Source organism: Carlito syrichta, unplaced genomic scaffold (genome assembly GCF_000164805.1).
Source record: "Carlito syrichta isolate Samal-C Ts95f unplaced genomic scaffold, Tarsius_syrichta-2.0.1 Scaffold305614, whole genome shotgun sequence".
In the NCBI taxonomy this organism is placed as follows: domain Eukaryota; kingdom Metazoa; phylum Chordata; class Mammalia; order Primates; family Tarsiidae; genus Carlito; species Carlito syrichta.
In genome coordinates this window covers 181,949-197,079 of record NW_007249710.1, presented here as the reverse complement: position 1 = coordinate 197,079, position 15,131 = coordinate 181,949, and the positions used below count along the sequence as shown (strand labels likewise).

The following is a 15,131-nucleotide window of genomic DNA, read 5'->3' as shown; positions in this document are numbered from 1 at the left end:
TGACCTGAGTTTCAAGAAGCATTTTGCTAAGAAATTTTTCTAAGTCAGGATTTTGTAACCTTTGCTTCAAGGAGCCATAAAACCTTTGAAAAATATTTTTAAATATGTGGAGATGTGATTTTTGTTTGTTTTGCATTTTTCCCAAGTGAGGTAACTTTTGGTATGAGTACTTTTTTGTACTTTTTGAGATCCACACAGACACCTTTTAAAAAACCTGACAAATACTAAGTTCTATGAAACAGACAGTGAATGTGCTTCTGGCAAGAAGGCTGTTACTATTCACCTGATGGAGTGCGTTGTCCCAAATCCAGTGGCTTCTCTAGGCACAGAAGTTCCTCCAAAAAAGCTTCTTGGTGTGGTCATTGCATAATCACATCCAAGTGGTCTTGGATCTATGGACAACGAGTATGCTTATGTAGGGGGAACCCAAGAAAACTCAGAATTTATTTATAAAAATTGTGTATTAATTCTTTTTTTTTGGAGTTGGAGTCTCACTCCTTCGCCCAGGCTGAAGTGCAGTGGCACACACACTCATAGCCACTCCAGCATTGACCTGGGCTCCAGCAATCCTTCCACCTCAGCCTTCTGAGTAGCTGGAACTATAGACATGCGCTACCATGCCTGGCTATTTTTTATTTTATTGTAGAGACGAGGTCTCGCCAAGTTGCCCAGGCTGATCTCGAACCCACAGGCTTAGGCACTGCACTTGTCTCTACCTCGCAAAGTGCTGGGATTACAGGCTGAGCCACTGAGCCCAGCCTGTATTTATTCTTGCATGTTAAACTTCAGTCATCTTCAAAGCACTCTTTGTTTGATGCACTACACCCATCGAGACACTTTTTCCACTGCTTAAAACAGTTTTTGAACTCATCCATTTGATGCCTTTTAGTGCCTCTGCCGTTTTCTGGTTTCACCTCTTCTACATCGCAAAACATTTCCCTCTGAGGACTTTTTTTCATACAGGGAAACAAAGCAAAGTATCTCGGAACAAGATCAGATGAAGTGTAGGGCATGCTGTTTTTAGTCAAAAATTGCTGAACACTCATCAGCCTGGTGTGGGCAGGTGCACTTGTAAATCATCCATCATGGAATGGGCAAATACATTGATAGAATCTCTAAAAGAAAATTCACTGAAGCCAAATGCAACCTCTCACAACAACACTAGCTGGTACACTGATGTTGATTGGTTTCTAGAACACTTACCTGGTGGGGGATGCCTGTATTACAAGGTGCCCACCCTCCAAAATAGATAATTCCAGGTTTTGGGGGTCCCCCCTTGTATATGTCTAATACTACAGTGTGATGGATGGTCTTAGAACCCCAACCACCAAAAGAAATTTTTCTCATTACAGTTTTTAAAGCACACACTCATTATAGAAATTTCTAACTTAAACAAAAACATAAGAAGAAAATAAACTGCCAGTCCACATTCCAGAGAAGAATGGCATCATTAACATCTTGGCTTGCTTCCATCCAGTCTTTTTTCTATCCCAGATGCTCTCTGTGATTCAATTTATTGCTACGTCATATTAGATAATCATGCATGCCTTCTGCTATGTCATTGCCAATGTAGTCAGCCTATTGTCATAGTTTTCTTAAAATATTTTTAATTTAGTGAGTCAGATATCCATATGGTATTCACAAAGGCATCTCAGTGGAACAGGGGAAGGCTGAGTTACACGGTTCCTGAATTCTCCATGATCAGGAAGGAGAGAGAATTGGGAATAGTCAATACTGGGGCTAAGAGATTATCTTGTCTGTGGAGTAGAGAAGGGGCCTTTTTTGATAGAACTCAATGCCCTCCTCCCCATCAAAACACACATACACACACACACACACACACACACACACACACACACACACAAATCTGATAGCATCTAGGCAAGGATTGAAATCCAAGAGGGACCACTTGGCCCAGTGGGTTTTTGTTCTAGTAGTTGAAATCACTCCTTGGTCACAATGGTGATGGAATCACCAAATATTTATTGACTAACTACCTCCATGTGCAGGACCCTGCAGACACTGGAGATACAGTGATAAACAGATGTCCAAGATCCCAAGACTCCATGGAACAGGGGAAAGGGACATAAAATCTGAAATAAACAAAAATTAGTGGAGTAATTGCCCATTGTAATAAGTTCTTGGAAGGAGGAACATTAGGATACATGTTTGTGAGAAAGTGGAGGTTACCTAATCAACACTCCCATGAAATTTTAATGCCATATATATGTATATGCATGCAAGTATGTGTATATAAACATATCCATATTTGTGTCCTATATTTATATCTGTGCTTTACACATTGAAATAATTTTTTTTATCTTCCAATACCAATATTCACCCCTTTTGGGGTGATATCATGCTTATCCAGAATGCATGCTGTAGAGTGACTTTAAATAAGGAAGATTACTCAGAGTAGGTGTCTTTTGATCTGGGATATGAAGGAGATAAAACACTGAAGGCAAAGCATTCAAGGCAGAGATACCCTCAAAAGCAAAGGGATGAAGAAACATCTTGGTGAATCCCAGGGTGGATTGTTGTGAGCCAAGAAGGGAAGGGGGTATGGGGGGTCAGTAGATCAGCAAGGGCCAGATGGAAATTCAGATTATTCTCTAAGTGGCATGAGAGACTGTGATAGGGGCCCAGTCAGGAGATGCCACATCCCGATGCCAAGGGTGAAGCTGAAATTGCCAGGCAGGATCCTGGGCAGCTATAGAACCTTGATATGATATTCAAGAATGATCTCAATGCAGCTAAGGAATAGGAAAGGCATGCCCTCTACAGACCAGGAAACTCATAAGAAAGAGGCCCAGCTCTCATTTGGGAGGGTCTGGCCAGGCATGAATGGGGCTTGTAAGACAGCAGGACTCATCTCCAAGCTCAGACAGTGGAGCACCACACATGCTGGAGTTGCCATGACTGGGTCAGGCCCTGAATCCCCTGAGGATGCAAAGGAAAGGTACTCAGCACCAGCACTGCTGAGAGAGGAGAAAGCCCAAGGTTGGCACTCATTTGACTGAGTCGTGGATCATATGCAAGCAAGTCTGGGACTTTACCTTGAAAATGTTTCCTTGCATCTCCACTCAGTGCTATCGTCTAAGCTGGACTCTCTCCTAGAAGGGGCCTCCTGACTGGTCTTTTACTTCCATTTTGCCCTGCCCCAGAGTATTATCTACCCAGCTGCCTGAGTGGATCTAGCAATACCTAAATCTGATTACATTCCACCCTGCTAAAAATCCTCCCGTGACTTCTGACTGAAATAGTCTAAATTTCTTGCTGAGGTCTGTATGGTCTTGCCCAATCTGACTCTGGCTTATCTCATCAACCTTACTTCTTCCACCCAAGCTTCAGCAGGGTGCATGTTTCTAGCCCTTGAGGCCACCGAAACCTTCCCTAACTTAACATTTGAACCTGTTGCTGCATCTATTTTGAATATTTCTCTCCCAATTTTCTCCAGTCTGCTTTCTTGTCATCATTCATGCCTCAGCTTCAATATGACCTACACAGAGAGACCATCTCAAACCCCCTCCTTGAAAGTAGCATCCTGCCCAGCCACCTCCTCCCAGGTCATTCTCTCTTCCGTTACCCAGTTTGACACTCTCCATGGCACTTATCACCAATTGAAATGATCTTGTTTGTTGATCTCATTCTTGTCAACTCATTTAAACTGTGGTCTCCCTTCCACTAGAATAGAAACCCTATGTGAGGAAAGACCTAGACTATGTTGTTCCAGACCCCAGTCCCTGGCACAAAGTAGATGCTCAATACATATATATTACATACATGATTGAATGAATGGATTCACTACCACACTGAAACATATTTTTATGTTTAACAATAAACATATGTTGAATGAGTAAATAAGTGAATGAATGAACAATCTATACTAATATACTAAAACATTACTTTAAGACAGAGTTTATTTGTTAAAAAATACAGTGGTTCTCAACCTGGGCAAGGAGATTTGTAGCTGAACAATTCTTTGTTGCATGTGTATGGGAGGGGGAACTTCTCTGTGAACTGTCAGATGGTGAGCAGAATCCCTGACTTGTACCCATTAAATGCCAGAAACACTTCCATACCATCAGCTATGGCAATAAAAAAAAAAAAAAAATCTCCAGGTGTTGTCAAATGTCACCTGGGTAGGACAAAGATAGGAGACAAAATCACCCCTAGTTGAGAAACACTGCTTTAAAAGAAGCCGTGATATGCTGGGTGCAGTGGCTCACATCTGTTTGTTGATCTCATTTTGAGATTCTGAGGCGGGGGATAGCTTGAGGCCAGGAGTTCAAGATCAGCCTGGGCAATATAGCAAGACCGTGTCTCTACAAAAAAAAAATCAAAAACATTAGCCAGACATGGTGGCATGTGCTTTAGTCCTAGCTACTCGGGAGGCTGAAAGAGAAAGATCACCTGAGCCCAGGAGATCAAGGCTGCGGTGAGCTGTGATTGTGCCACTGCACTCCAGCCTATGTGACAGAGTGAGACTCCAACTCAAAAAATAAAAAATACAAGAAGCCATGGTGATGAATACAGTCACCCGCAAAACAAAGGAATTCTAGATTCCTCTAGCAAGCTAGTCCTCCGCAGAGAGGAGACAGACGGCTGCTGCCTGTTTGCCAACAAAAGCATCCACAGTCACTCGTCAGGAACACCCACCAACTTTCCAAGGGCTTTCTGCAATATTTACAGACATCTGTTTAGAGCTGAGCTGCAGTCGGACCAAATGTGGCTATTTATCAAGCCCACACAGCTCTTCTGGGCTCAAGGAAAGTATAGCATGCTTATTACTCGCGAACCTCAGAAGGAGGACTATAATGATTTTTCCCCTCCCCTTTGGAAAATGATTGCACAAAATTGCTTTCCAAGCCAGCTCTATAACTTCATCTATGGAATATAAAACCCATAAGGATTCAAAGAAAATGTTGTTGGGCTCTCTGAGCCCTCAAACTAGAAGATTTAATAATATCAGAGACGATTAAGGTTTCTTTTCAACCATCTGTCTCTGACTTTCTTGTAAATTTAATAAAAAAGCAGAATTCGTCCACTGCAACCTCAGATTTGCTTTCAGATGCTAAGTGTGCAGCTGTTCATTAAGTTGGGGAGAAAGTTAACCTCTCCAAACAGTTTAGAGGTGGGAAAGGGATGATAAATACTTGTGATTGTCAACCAATCAGCAGTAACATTGTTGAGCACCTACTATGTGCTGTGTGCTAATACTATTTTAGAATGTGAAGTCTACAGAAGTCATAGACAACATACTTCCTGTCCTTGAGTTTATAATTGAGTTTCTGAGACAAAACACAAATCTACAAAACACTTGGGAAGTAACTTAATATTCAGTTATAGGATATTAGTTTCGATTGTAACCGGATTTGAAAACAAGAGAGAATAGTATTGAGTAAGAATAAATGTTCAGAGATGGTTTCAAAAATGAGGTGGGTCTTGTTTGGGATGGGAAGGATGGAAATTATTTGGACAATGTTGGAATGATGAAAAAATGTATTTCAAGCAAGAGGGACAGTATGAAAAAAAATCACAGAGTAGTGGAATAGAGAGAGGAGTCTGAGCTAGCCCAATCAGAAGTTGCTGGCTGAGGAGGAGAGGAAATAAGGTTGATTTAGTCAATGGAGTCAAATCACGGACCCCTTCACTGCCAGGCAGAGGAGTTTGAGCTGACATTCTGAATGTAGATATTGCTGTTAGACAGTATGGCACTATTTCATCCTTTCAATTTCCTGAGGCCCACCCTGGCCCCAAGTATGATCACTGTACAGATATGCATTTTGACCAGGAGTGGTAGCTCCTGCCTGTGATCCTAGCACTTTGGGAGGCTAAGGTGTAAGGACTGTTTGAGCTCAGGAGTTCGATACCAGCCTGGACAACATAACAAGACCCATCTATACAAAAATAAAAAATAAAAAAATTAGCCAGGCATGTTGGTACATGCCTGTAGTCCCAGCTACTCAGAAGGCTGAGGCTACAGTGAGTTGTAATCGTGCTACTGCACTCCAGCCTGGGTGACAAAGACCCTGAATGGTAGGCTCTGATTAGAATTGCCTTCTCCAATCTGCCACTTCATGGTACATGTAGACAATTTTTAAAATCTTCTATTAAAGACATTATCTGTAATATTTTATATTATTTTCATAAAAGTCTATGACTGCAATTTTCATATGGTACCACTGGTAACATGTGACTATTTAAATTCAAGTTAATTAAAATTAGATCAAGTTAAAAATTCAGTTCTCCATTGCACTAACCACATTTCAAGTGCTCTGTACAACATAGCTATAAAAGAATGTTCCCATCACTGCAGTGTTCTATTGGAGCTGGTCTATGAGATGATGTCATCCTTCTTTTTGAATATAGAAAAAAAAATGTATCTTTCCCAGCAATCTGGCATGATTACCTTTTAACAAATTATGCTAATTATGCCCTTCCTTGTTTATCTCTCTTTGCCTTGGCCGGTGTGAAGGGCACTGCCCAAATGAAGTCACTTATTTAACTTAAATGTCCCCAATCTCTCTCTCTCTATCGCCTGCATTTTTACTATCATGTTAATCCTTATGGTTTAATTAGATTTGTGTTTTTAATTTAAGCCATCAAAAAACCAACACAGAGATAGATTTATCTAAAAGAATAAATGAAGGGGAAAAATGTGATGCTGAGCGTGTTAGAATGCTTATCTGTCCCAGGACAATAGGGTGACTTGATAAGAGGAAGATTAATGTAGGACATCAGTGACAAAGAGGGTGGAATAATCTGAGAGACTAGGCTGTGGGGGGGGTGTGATTGTTGGTTTTGAAGAAGTTACAGGCTCCAACTCCAACACCAGACTGGGAAGTTAAGAGAAGATGAATGAGACCAAGCATCTGAAGCAGATGTCCCAACTCAAACTAGGAGACAGACTCAAGGAGAAACCATGGGAAGTCCAACTTAATGATGGCATGGCAATTAGCTGGCATGAACCTACTTTAAAGATTTAGAAGCTCCTTCTGAGGCACTGTGCACAGTGTGAGGGAAGAATTTAAAAGCATCACCCAAAAGTAGGCAGTATATGTTATATGCACAGTGATCTGGAAGATGGACGGAGGACAGCTGGTATGGCTGGGAGGCTGTGGCAGTTTTTGAGTTATGAATAGGTAAGACTCTGCTAAAGGGTGGCATGGAATGAGAGAGAATAAATGAGTCCTAGTCATTGGAAAGAATGGAAATCAGAAATAATAGACAAATGAGAAGCAAGAGGCAGAGATGACCAAGGGTCTTTTAACCTGGGAGACTAGAAACAGGATGCCAGCAATATCATTTTAGTTAGTGGTGTCAGAAGAGGACATGAAAAATGGATGAGCTTAGATATGAGTGTGGTTTAAAGGGATGGTAGGACATGGAGGTGGAGTTGTCCACAGGCAAGTTAAGCCCTCGACCACGTGGAGGTGAGAAAGGAGAGCTGGATAACAATGACGGCTACTGCTACTGCTGCTGCTCTCATAGTACTAACATTTTCAGAGGATTTACTAAGCACCAGGCACTGTTCTAAGTGCTTTCTGCATTAACTGATCGAAACTCCCCAACAACTTAATAATATCCAGGTACTATTATCCCCATTTAAGAAAAATGAAACAAGCTGATGTTCTGTGAAATCCCCACCCGACAATCATAAAAATGAGACTTTGGAGAGAGTATACTTACCCAAAGTCCCTGCTTGCCACTGAATTTGATGGAAATTTGAACCCCAGGGAACTCTAATGCACAGAAATTGCTGAAAATGGTAATGAATAAGCTCACTGAATAAAAGAATGAGCAAAACAATTATATTGGGAAACACTTAGCATTGCATGTTTATATGTGCCAAGTACCTGCATTAATTGACTCATTAAATCCTTGTGATTACCCCAAGTGGTGATTATTGCTCCTAATGCTGTGATACAAATGAGGAAGTGGAGACATACAGAGATTAATTCGCTGCCTGAGGTCATACAGCCAGTATGTGGCAAAGGCAACGTTGAGACCTACGCAGTCGGGCTCCCAAGTCCATGCCACGGACATTCACGCCTCAGCTATGGAGGGAATGGCCAGACCCTAACATCCCCCACTCTTCCACAGCGGGGAGAGGACACAGAGGCCACAGACAGGCAGTAAAGGGACCACCATGGCTATCTGATGGGTCATTAGTGCCGGCTGCTGCTGACAAGCCAGGAAGTGCATAGAGAAAAAGCCTTTGGATTTGGCCTGGGAATAATTATTGACCTTTCAGAAAGCCATGTTTGTAAAATGATGAGTGCAGAAGTCTGAATGCAGAGGGTCAAGAAGGGAATGTCGGGAGGGGACAGGCTGACAGCCAGCACGAGCTTCCCACTTGGCAATGAACGGGACAAATGCCTGGAAAAGAGCCAGGAGGAGCAAAGGCTAGAGGAGGCTATTTGGAAAGTCGGTCAGTGGTTGCCTAGGGCTAGGGGGCTTGGGAGGGAATGGGGAAAGACTGCTGATAGACATAGTGTTTCTTTTTGGAGGGATAAAAATGCTCCAAAATTAATGGGGGTGATGGATGCACAACTCTGAATATACTAAAAACTACTGAATTGTATACTTTAAGTGGGCGAATTGTATGGTGAATTATAGCTAAAGCCTATATACAGATATCATATATGCTGATATATATATATATACAGCACACATTGAGAAAGGGAGAGATGGAAGGGCTGTTAAAAAGTTGTGATAAGGGAGGACTTGGGAGAGAGGGAAGAGGAACACCTGGGGAGTCTGGATCCCTGGCCTCAATCCTCACTAATATCCTAACTGTGTGACTTTGGAAAACCATTCTACCCAGTCCATTCTCCTGGTTTTCAAATGCAGAAACTGAGACTCCAAAAGTGATTGCTATGTTTGCTCTCTGGTCCTATCTTTTGTTTTGTTTTTTGTTTGTTTGTTTGTTTGTTTGTTTTTCTTTCCAGTGTGTCCCCTTTCCCATTAAGTGGAATCTCAGTTTTTTCAGTTCAACATAGTTATCCCACCCATCCACCCACACACCCACCCTCACACATTCCAGTTTTTTGTTTGTTTGTTTGTTTTTGTTGTTGTTTTTCTTTTTGAGTTGGAGTCTCACTCTGTCGCCCAGACTGGAGTGCAGTGGCCGCTCCCGGCCACCGCAGCCTCAACCTGCTGGGCTTTGACGATCCTTCCGCCTCAGCTTCCAAGTAGCCGGAATTACAGGCATGTGCTACCATACCCAGCTGATTTTTTGATTTATTGTAGAGATGAGGTCTCGCTGCCCAGGCGGGTCTCGAACCCGCGGGCTCAGGCAATCCACTCACCTCAGCCTCCCAAAGGCGCGGGATTACAGGCTGAGCCACCGAGCCCAGCTGACATTCCAGTTTTCACACACATTTTCCCAGCATGCCCCAGCTTCATATGTTTTCTGCACCATTACGCCCCCAAGCCTGCTATGCGCCTGCCCCAGCCCTGCTCTGAGCTGCCCAACACACCAGACCAATTGAGGTACAGCTCTACTTCAACACGTGAATCTGTGGAAGGCTAAATAATGGCCCCTAAAGATGTCCATATCCTAACCCCCAGCATCTTTGAATATGTTACTTTTTGTGGCAAAAGAGACCTTGCAGATGTGACTAAATTAAGACTTTGAGATGAAGCAATTACTGTAGGTTATCTGGGTAGACCCAGTATAATCACAAGGATCCTCGTAAGAGGGAGGCAAGAGGCCAGAGTGAGAGGTCATGTGATGGAAGCAGAGGAGAAAAGATGACGTGATGCAGGCCCCCGAGCCAAAGAATGTGAAGAGCCTGCGGTCACTGGAAAAGGCAAGGAAACAAATTCTCCCCTAAAGCCTCCAGAAGGAACTAGCCCTGCTGTCACCTGATTTAAGCCCAGAGAGACCCACTTCAGACTTCTGACCTGCAGAACTGTATGAGAATCAGTTGATATTGTTTTAGGCCACTAAACCTGTGACCATTTGTTATAGCAGCAACGAAAACTAATATGTCACCCATTTAACAGATACTTACAGAGTGTCATGCCAAGCTCCAGGTTGGCTTCAAAACATAGTTGCAAGTGAGGAGAAGGCTTGGTTCTGTGCTCAAGGAGCAGCCAGGGTGGCAGAAGTGGATAGTCAGACAATCACATAAGCAGAAAGTGAAATCTGAAGGAAGAAAGTTAGGTGGGGGTGAGATTGTAGGCCTGCACCACAGCCTGGGCAAAGGCCTGGAAGCAAGAGAGAGAGGTAGAGGTTGGCATATTCAAGCACAGATAAAAGGTTCAGCAGGCTGATCACAGAGTGATGGGAGACTGACCTTAAGAGGGGAGAGGAGATGGAATAGTAGAAACCTCCATCAATTACCCAGCCTCCTGGACCATTGCAGCTTTTCAAAAACCCTAGCCTCTGTGCCCCTCTGCCTTCATGCTGTTAATTTGGCCTGTTGTGGTCTTCTCTTACTCTTGTCCTCCTGCAAAATTTCTAGTCACTTGTCACAACTCAGACATGATGTTGATGCTTCTGCAAAACCCTCCCTTCCTCTTACTTTTACCCCAACCCTGAGTTAGGAATTACTGCTTTCAGATCCCATAGGTCTGCCACCCTCATTGACATGTTCAAGGACAATGAATTACCTGTGAGAAATGGAAAGAATCATGGCCCCTTCCTTCAGGTTTTAATTAGAGTCACTAAATGAACTTATGCATAAAAGGTGCTTCACCCAGTGCCTGACAGATATTACATGTGCAGCATTAGCTATTGTTATGACAGTGCGTTGCAAGTGTATCCCCCAGGGAGTTGAGAACTTTGAGGTCAGCAAAGTGCCAAGTGAGGAGAGCACAGGATGTGCCCTGCAAAAGGTTTCTGGTACCTCGGGGCATGTATTTTCATCAGCTGGGTGCAGCATCTTCCATCAAGGCTCTAAGCAGACAATTTCATCTACACCACAGACCACAGTGTGCTGTAAGATTAGGTTTATTCACAGCTCAGCGCTTCTTGTTAGGAGTCGGTGAGCTCAACTCTGAATACATTCCTGTTATGAAGAAAATGGTTGTTCTTGCCTTCACGCCTGTCATTCGGCTGAAAATACTTCACAAATCTGGATTTCCTTGTGAGCCAGGGACGAGTCAATGCAGACTGCTTTTGGCTGTGTTTTCAAAAGACCCAGAGCAGGATTCTGGAAATGTTCTGTTTGTCTTTGAATTTGATGTAGAAATTATGTGATATATCTTATTTGCAAAAAGGCAGCAGAATCATTTTCAAAAATGTTCCAAGGTATATGTACTGATATGTTAATCACAGGTTCTGACCTATTCACCAAACTAGATAAAAGGGAGAACAATGCTGCAGACCAAGATTAATTTGAATACTAGAATATACATTTAAATCAGAGACTGAGTGAATGAAGGTCTTATCCTGGCAGGTGAAGATGCTGTGGCTGTTATCTCTACTCCCAGCTCTGGAATCCTTGTCCTCTCTGAGTATCCATTTTCCTCCATTAGAAATGGGGATACTACCACATTATCTACTATTGCATAGGATTTTATTATTATCGTGAAGTCAATTGAGTCCATATGTTAACTTTTTTTTTTTTGATTCAGGGTTTCATCTGTCACTGAGGCTGGAGTGCATTGGCATGACCACAGCTCACTGTAGTCTCAGCTTCCGGGGTTCGGGCGATCCTTTCACCTCAGCCTCCCAAGTAGCTGGGACTACAGGCACATGGCACCACCCGGATAAGTTTTTTATTTTTTATTTTTGTAGAGACAAGCTCTTGCTATGTTGCCCAGGCTGATCTCAAACTCTCAGTTTCCAGCAATCCTCCCACCTTGGCCTTCCAAAGTGCTGGGATTATAGGCAAGAACCACTGTATCCAGCCATGTTAAATTCTTATAAGCTATAAACCACTCTGCCAACATGAGGCATTTTGTAGTGTGCAGGGGCTGCTCTGATTGGCTGGGATAAGAACGCAAACCAACAAATTGGGTTTCTTAAACCTCCCACTTCCTAGCTGTTTGGCCTATAGTGCTTCAGTTTTCTCTTACTCATTTTCCTCACCTATAAGATAGGAACAATTGACCCTACTTCCTGGAACAGTTGTATATGAGTTTACTATGGCTGCTGTAACAAAGTATCACAAGCTGAGTGGCTTAAACAACAGAAAGGTATCAGCTCACTGATCTGGAGGACAAAAGCGCAAAGATCAAAGTGTCATGTTCATCCTGTTAACTTGACCTGTTGTGTCCTTCCCTCATCCTTGTCCTCCTGCAAAATTCCTGGTCACTTGTCACAACTCAGACAAGTGTTGACTCTTCTGCAAAACCCTCCCTTCCTCTTGCTATTGCCCCAACCCTGAGTTAGGAAGTACTGCTTTCAGATTCCATGGGCCTGCTGCCCTCATTGACATGTTCATGGACAATTGAATTACCTGTGAGAAATGGCTGGTTTCTTCTAAGAGCTTTCAGGCACATCACCTCTCTCTCTGTGTTCATCCTCACATGGCATTCTCCCTGTGCGCCTCTGTCTCCAAAATTCCCCATTTTATTTTTATTTTATTTTATTTTGAATTGGAGTCTCACTCCATTGCCCAGGCTAGAATGCAGTGGCATGCTCACGGCCACCCCAGTGTCGACCTGCTGGGCTCCGGCGATCCTTCCGCCTCAGCCTTCCAAGTAGCAGAACTATAGATGTGCACTACCACGCCCAGCTAATTTTTGATTTATTGTAAGGATGAGGTCTTGCCAAATTGCCTTGGGTTGGTCTCAAACCCACGGGCTTGGTCTCAAACCCACGGGCTCAGGCAATCCACTCTCCTTGGCCTCCCAAAGTGCTGGGATTACAGGTTGAGCCACCGAGCCCATCCAAATTCCCCCATTTAAAATGCCGCTAGTCTTATTGGATTAGAGTCCACTCTACTCCAGTATGACCTCATCTTAACGAATGACATCCACAGAAACCCTATTTCCAAATAAAGTCATGTCTGAGTTCTCGGGGGCTAGGACCTCAACATACAAATATTTGGGGACAAAGGTAGGAACGTAATTCCATCCATAACAAATTGTGGGTCAGATATGATCAAAGAGGCAATATTTTTAGTGAATTGTAAAAAGCTAAAGAGACAAAATTTTGCATGAAGGTTAAAAGGGCAGGCTCCAGAGTAAGTTCAAGTCCTCCTTCCTCCAGTTATAGTTAGGAGTCCTCAGGAGGGCTACTTCACTTCTTTTTCCAACTTTGCTTTTGTCATCTGAGAAATAGGGATGATAGCAGTACCTCCTCTCTGGGGTAGTCATGAAAACTTCACGAGGCAGTGCCTGCCGAGCTTAGCGCATGCCCTGGCACAGAGTACAAGCCAGCCTCTGCCACCAGCTCAGAAGTGGTGGAGTGGGTGGACCCTGCCTTTCCTGCATCTTGCAGCTACACCTCCCCAGACTCACTTCCTCCCTGATATGCCAACATCATGCATGATGTGAGCAGGCTCACTGGTGCTCTTTCCCTGTGCTTGTGCTTGTTTCCAAAGGAGTTTGTGGGAGCTGCTTTATGGAACAGAAGCTCCAAACGGCACAAATGATAAACACATGCTGGTGTTTGCATTTCTCCGATCCTCCAACCAGCTAGTCTCTGATTACTAAACTGTTAGGTTGTTTGGAGAGTTGTTGCCAAGAAAATGCCATGCTCCAGTTAGTCATTTAATAAACTCTAAGTGAGCAGCTGCCTGCGGAGCCCTGGACAAATGACAAACTCACAGTCATGATGAAAGTTTAATGTGTGCCCTGACCAGGCACAGAGCTGAACATTTGTACATGTCATATCAGCTCATCTAGACTCATGGCAATCCCGTAAGGATTGTCCCCATTCTACAGATAAGCAAACTGAGGCTGAGAGAGAGGAGTAAGTGACTTAGGAAAGGTCACACAGCCAAGAAGTGGTAGAGCCAGAACCCAACTCTCAGACTGGCCCTCTCCTACAGCCATGTTTGTACCCAAGGCCTCAACCCTCTCCAAAAGTGAAGAGGAATTTGTCCTGAGCCCTTCACCACAGGTGTCCCATCTCCCTGATTGGAGGCATCCTAGTTTGGGGGAGAAGATGGGTTTTCAAGACTCTTATTCATTAGTTCCTGACTTCTATGATTTCAGACAGGTGATGTTGCATCTCCTGACTTAGTTTTCTTCATCTGTGAAATGGGAATGATAACCCTTGCCTTTCCTGCCCGTTTCAAAGTTGGTTGTAAGCAGTGTGCAAGCTCTGATCTGCATGCTGTGTTAAAATTTCACAGAGTGGGTGCTTGACATGACTTGTTTGTTTCTTCCTTTCCACTTCTCTTCCAAAACGTGTCATTTTCATAGCTTCCCTAGCACATTCACACATATTGTCATTCCATGAGTTTGCTGAACAGACACCAACTGCGTGAGGATAGGAACATGTTGATTAAGCCTTGTTCCCACTATCAGGAGCTGAAAGCCACGTGATGCTCACCTCAACCCTCTGAGGTTGGTATAGTTATGCCCACATGTCATAAGAAAACCAAGAGTCTGGGCACAGTGACTCAAGCCTGTAATCCCAGCACTTTGCGAGGCTGAGGCAGGAGGGTATCAGAAGTTCAACACCAGCCTAGGCAACATAATAAGACCTCACCTCTACAAAAAAAAAATTTTTAAAATGAACCAAGCTTGGTAGTGCATGCCTGTAGTCTCAGCTACTCAGGAGGCTAAGACAGAAGGATCACCTGAGTCCAGGAAGTTGAAGCTGTGGTGAACCATGATTGTGCCTCCAACCTGAGCAACAGACTGAGACTCCAACTCCAAAAAAAAAAAAAAAAAGACCAAGATGGGGAAAGCTGCTGCCTTCTCCAAGGCACACACACCTCTAAGTGGTGGCACAGATTCCCCTGACTCCAAGTACTTGAGCCTCACCACCTCCCTCTTGGTCTCACCTCAGAGGCTACAAATCACCAACTGTTTGGGATCTAATTTCATTGTGTTTTTATTGCTTGGCAATTACACTTGCTCCAGATGAGCACGTTCACCCTCCAAGTTGCTGTATGCCAGGCTGTGCCAGGAAGTGCAGAGGTGACAATTCAAAGGGGCTGCATCCCACTTCTGTTTGCCTAGCCTTTTACTTCCCTTCATGACCAATCAAGCCCATC

At 43.6% G+C, this 15,131-nt stretch overlaps 1 protein-coding gene across 1 annotated transcript in view; it reads left to right on the top strand.

Annotated features, from left to right (window-relative positions):
• The window catches only part of VAT1L (vesicle amine transport 1 like), a 180,856-nt gene that overhangs the window by 94,965 nt on the left and 70,760 nt on the right, over positions 1-15,131 (top strand). The gene's annotated exons all lie outside the window — the stretch shown is intronic.